Below are 6,000 nucleotides of genomic sequence, written 5' to 3'. Positions count from 1 at the left end.
AGGGGGGAAAAAAAGCACGGTGCATCTAAGTACAACTTCCCAAGTGCTTGCCATCTTCCCAGAGGCTGTAAATATTATGAGGAACCGATGCAGGCAAACGCATTCCAGTGTGGTTCCAGGCGGACAGTTAAGCCCGATTTATACTGCGCTGATATGAATGGCGTCGCAGGTCGAAAATTGCTTATAGATCAGCTATTTTGGGTCGTACAACGGACCACAAATTGGGCATTAGAAGCATCTCTAGACACTTTATTTACGTATTTTATGTCCAGAATACACCATTGTACATACTTTGTTTTGTTTATTATTGTTGATATATTTTATTATTTCTTTGATATTGTTTATTATTGATGTTATACAATGTTGAAGAACCAAAACCAAAGAATTATACTCTGGTGTACTCATACAGTATATAAGATGTAGAAATAAAAACCTTGAATGTCTAGACCAATGGTTCTCAAAGTGGGATCCAGGGACCCCCAGGGGTCCTTACGGGGGATTTTGATGTATAGCATCAAAATCAGTGTAACCACTTATACATTGGATATTTGAAAATAGCCAATCTACAAGCTCGCAACGCATCACGATGCATTGTGATTTTTTTTTTTAAGATTAAAATTATTTTTGAAACATTTTAACAACACAAATCTTGTATGAGGGTCCCTGGCACACAATATTCTCCACAGCCAAATACTGTACATATTATTTTGGGGGTCCTTCACATCAAACAAATCTGAGAACCAGCGGTCTAGACACATTCCGGACGTGAGATTTGTGTCAGTCTCGTATGTAATGGGTGGGAGGAGGAGGAGGAGGAGGAGGGGGGGCATCTCTCTGATAGATTCTCCAGTTTCTCCAGACATGAACTCCATTCACCCTCGGTCCGATGTTGGCAGCTTTGTGTGCAATTTTTATTTCCCTAAGCAGGCTGATTTGTCTGGGATTAAATGTCAGACTAATGGCTGAATGATTTGTCTCCTCCACCCTCCAATCAAGAGAAGAAAAAAAAGAAAAAAAGAACGCAAAAAAAGAAAACAACAAATGGTAGGCCTCTTATCTATAATTAATCATTTTAATGGACCCCCCAATCGCCAACATCTTAACTCCTCCCTCTGCCTTTGCACTGCTCTCCCCCATTAAGCAACCAGCTCAAGATTAGTGGAAGAAAATGCGGCTAATGAGCGAGTTTGGATCAGGGGGGGGTGGTAGGATAATGAACTGATACCGCTGGAATATATGGTGCTTTAACCCTTTAAGACCGGCGACGCGGCATCCGTGTCATTTTAAGACATCTTTGGGCTATTCAAAAATAGCAGATCTACAAGCTCATAGCGCGGCACCGAGTGCCGCGCTATGAGCTTGTAGATCTGCTATTTTTAGAAAAATCGTGTCCCTGGAACAAAATATTTTTAGATGGGAGGGGGTCCGCGGACAAATACATATTATTTTGGGGGTCCTTCAAACAAAAAGTTTGAAAACCATTGCTAATAACTAGAAGCTCGCCCCCGCTACGCGGGGGCTCGCGTCTAGCCCGCGGCCACGCCCACGTAGCGCCCGCGGCCACTTGGCAACTCATATAAGTGGCGTAGCGTCATGAGGGTCAGTGGGGCCGTGGCTCGGTCAGTGAAGACCCTGTAGTGCGGATGATATGTGGCATAGAGGGGCAGATTGTAAATCCCCAGAGGAAACATCCGTGGGCTACCATTGGTTCAGCGATGTGTGCGGTCGCCCTGCGGCCCCTCCTCCTCCACCAATGTGCAGTATTGAGAGCCCTGACGTCACAACAATTGGAGCGATGGGCACTGCACTGTGGTTGGTTAGGGTACACCTAGGGCCCAGGTAGAACCCAGTTAAAGCCTGCATGGGCAAACCCAGGTAGGACCCGCCTTGGTCCCACATAAACATGGGTAGTTGGGGCCCACCTAAGGGCCAGGTAGAAGCTACTTATAGCCTGCATGGGCATCGCAGTTGGGACTGAAGTGGATGCCGCTGACATTGCTGACATGGGGTCCATATGGTTTAGCCCACCTTGAAACCATATGGGAACTACGCTGGCATGCTGGCTGTAATGCAAACGCTGCATCATACCTGCAGTGTGTAGTTTGATGTTGTGTGTGTAGCAGATATACCTGCAGTGTGTAGATCAATGTCCATATGAAAGTCAATGCCCAGCAGTGTTTTTTTTCCCCAGCAGAGTTTCTAGTGTCTCTGTCTCTCTCTGGAAGAGGTTGCACATGAACTCTGCAGCCGCACTGAGGCGCTTCAACACAAACACTCTGACATTAAGCTGCTTCACACAACAAACATCAGCACGATGCTGCTGTTTGTCCAAAAGACACAATGTCCTCTCCCACCGACGTCATGTGTTCATTTATCGACAGCCGTACAGACTCCTTTTGACACATTTTACCTCGTTTATCCAGCTCTCACTGACTCATCGGGGTGTTATTTTGCTGCGATTAAGTCAACGATGTGAGAGATTAGCTATCACAGACGGACGGACAGGGGGTGAAACATAGTCTTGCGCCATGCCTTTCGGCCTGGCGGAGACAATAAAAAAAGGAAAGTAAAGGAAATGAGCATTTCTGCAACAAAAGTAGTCAACAAACTATACTATGAAAACATGGGCCACATTGTCAAAGAATGTAAGAAAGAGGCAGTCATGTAGAAAATAGCCGATCTACAAGCTTACAAAGCCTCTCAACGTGAGGCGTTTTGAGCTTGTAGATCGGCTATTTTCACAATATGTACTTGTGGAACGGAGTCAAACAGAATGGGGGGGTCCCCAGAGCAAGTACGTTTATTTGGGGGGGACGGGGGGGGGGGGGGCGGCGTGAAAGGGTTGATAAGCACTGCTGTAATCGGAGCGAAATTATCTGAAATTACTACATGACCATAATGCAGCCTAACATGCGTTGCACGGGGCGGTCCTGCCATTACGTTAGTTACTGTAGTTGCTGTGGAGCTATAGTTCTCCAGAAGACACACACAAACATACACCATCTACAATGGACTAACTGAGCAGCAATATTGACATTCACCACACGAACGTGCATTGTTGACAAAGTGATTGCACAGCCGCTGCAGGCATGACAACCACGTTAGCGTTAGCGACATGGCAGCTATCACAGCGCCCTGTCCGTCGTCGCTGGGACTAACTGTGATGGCTACAGCAGTAACAGCAAGCTGTCTGCGATGCCATTGTCTGGAGACTGCTCTTAGCGTGACACGACCAATGAGAGTGAGCGCTGTAGTTGTTGCTAAGATACGGTGGCGTCTCTGCCCCATAGCTTGTAGATCTCTCACGCATGATTGGCGTATGCTGCGTTGCCAGGTCTGACTGTTTGTGTAAGCGATTTTGGGCTTATTTGGGTGCACTTTTGGGCTCGTTTCCATAGACCACGGCAGCGCTTATTTCTTTCCCGTGACCGATGTGGCAAAAAAAGTGCAAAACGAACCATCCGGAAGTAAATTGCGAGATGAAATATATAGCACTTTTTGATTATTAGAGAAGGAGACACATGTGAAGGTTGAAAATGAAAGGTAGTTGATTATATAGTTTTTCATGAGGGATTTTTGTAGCAAGTTGTGAGAGAATTGGGCCACTCCTGTGGGCGGGGGGCTGATTAGAACCATTGGGGTTTGAAAGGAGACGCTCTCTGTTTGAGTGATAAGATAATGAGCAACATAAGTAAAAAAAAATATGAAAAAAAAACTTTAGGAAAAAAAAACTGTTAGGATTTACAGACAAAATTTTCAGGTTTTTTTTGAGTGAATTTGTAAAAAGATTTGAGTTAAAAACTTTCGCTTTAAAAAAGTATATATATATTCAACCTTAAGATTTGTACTCATTTTCACAATTAAAAAAATAAATAGCAGATCTACAAGCTCATAGCGCGGCACTCGGTGCCGCGCTATGAGCTTGTAGATCTGCTATTTTTGAATAGCCCAAAGAAATCTTAAAACGGCACGCATGCGTTCCCTTTCCCGGCCTTAAAGGGTTAAATAAGGAGGGCCCTGAATCGATAATGGTAATCAGTGTTTAACTCGCCTGGCCCACAGGGGCTGCCGCGCTCTTTGACGCAGAGCTCTTTTGGAGGATTGGGAGAGTGCTCAAGCTCGGGGGGATCGATCCCGCGGACCAAATGACATACCGATGGTGAACGGATCGAGGGGGGGGGGGATTTTTGTATGATCAGATTTAGCCCCTTGAAATTAGCTGGCCGCTGATTTATCTTTGCACCGTCCGGCCGATTCATATTCGGGCTTCCTGTTTGAAATGATCCGTTTTTTGTTGCGTGACCGTGGAATATCTTTGTGTGTGTGCGGCCCTTTATTGCTCGACGCTTTGAACAGCTTCTTGCTGAACGGGAAGTTCTCTCTCAAATATCCAATATCATGGATGCAATTTAGTTGGGCCTCTCGCGGCTATAGCTGGTTTTCAAAAGAGACAATATCCCCTCCCCCTCCCCCCGACAAAATGAAACAGAGATGAGCTCTGGCCTCCTTACCCAACGGTGTAAAGTAACTAAGCACATTTACTCGAGTACTGTTACTTAAGTACAATTTTGACTTATTTTTTACTTTACTTGAGTATTTCCAGTTTTATGTACTTCTACTCCACTACATCTCAGAGGCAAATACTGTACTTTTACTCCACTACAATTATTTGACAAATTTAGTTACTAGTTACTTTTCAGATATAAATTACGATATTATGAAACATACATGAACCACGTCAACCCTATTTTATACATAGGCTATTTGAAAATAGCAGATCTACAAGCTCACAACGCGTCGCGATGCGACGCGTTGTGAGCTTGTAGACCGGCTATTTTCAAACATTTTAGTACTTTTTACTTTTGGTACTAAGTACATTTCGATACCAATACTTTTGTACTTTTACTCAAGTACATTTTGAATTCCGGACTTTTACTTGTAACGGAGTATACTTCTACATTGCAGTATTGATACTTTTACTTAAGTAAAACATTTGAGTACTTCTTCTCCTTACCCAGAACGGTGAGGCGGGCCGGTCGTGATCGGATGGCGGCCTGGATGGCCTGGCACTCGAAGAAGGCGTCGTCTTGCATCTCGGTTCTCTGGATCAGGAGGTGGTACTCCCCTTTGCTGTGGTCCCCGACGATATCGTAGCGTGGATAGCCTGGAACACATCAGTGGAGAAACCTGTTAAAAATCTGTCACACTTCACACAACACCCACGACTAGCCTATATATGTTTTTTTTTCTTCCAGATGCCCATGGGTGCCAACACACACATGCACGCACAAGTGAACACATATTATTATTATCCACAAAAAAACAATCAGTGTAGAGGTTTAAATTGTCCACTGGAAGCATGTGGCTTACTCGTTTGCTCACTGTTTGTATTTCCCCAAAAATTGTCTTAAAATAATTCACTCCAGACGGTTGTAAAAATGTACTTGAAGTTTTACTTCTCAAAAGACAAAAAATTATATTCCACAGGTTACAATAATTGTGAGATGAACACGGTAAGAAAACTGTATGCTTCCAAACTGTCTGACACTGACTGGTACTCACTGACTTTCAGTCCCACTGATGACAGCAGCTGAGTCTAATCATCAAAATGTCACAGTGACACAATACACACCTGTCCTTACTCAACCTTAATTATCAGAGGCCTTAATTAACAAAGGTACTCTGTGATGTTCTCTTAAAGCAAAAGTCCTCTTATGTCAATACTTGTACATACATATACCATGAATTAAACATAATGAATTTAGCAATTATTTATCTTCTTCAAATATTTAGGTTTTACCATTTTTACTCAATACACATTCATTATGAAATATCAATATGAACTGTTATCTGTGGTTTGGCTTCCACAATCAGTGTTGGGGAGTAGTTTCACACAGAACCACCGAACTCAAATGAGCTAAAATTTTAGTTGAGTGCAACTACATACTGCAAATCATTTTTGGCCAATAAAAGCAAAGAAATTAGCGTTTTATACATCGT

The 6,000-nt window shown here is 43.5% G+C and overlaps 1 pseudogene across 1 annotated transcript in view; it reads right to left on the bottom strand.

The window, feature by feature from the left end:
- Positions 1 to 6,000, bottom strand: part of LOC311057267 (kin of IRRE-like protein 3) — a 152,709-nt pseudogene that overhangs the window by 111,058 nt on the left and 35,651 nt on the right. The window contains exon 3 of the transcript in view: positions 5,015 to 5,164. The product of the transcript in view is annotated as a kin of IRRE-like protein 3 (transcript). The remainder of the gene's footprint in view (positions 1 to 5,014; positions 5,165 to 6,000) is intronic.

The sequence above is a fragment of the Gymnoscopelus microlampas genome, assembly GCF_963454915.1.
Source record: "Gymnoscopelus microlampas genome assembly, chromosome: 12".
Classification (NCBI taxonomy): domain Eukaryota; kingdom Metazoa; phylum Chordata; class Actinopteri; order Myctophiformes; family Myctophidae; genus Gymnoscopelus; species Gymnoscopelus microlampas.
The sequence above is the reverse complement of the archived record's forward strand: the minus strand, read 5'-3'. Positions and strand labels throughout refer to the sequence as shown.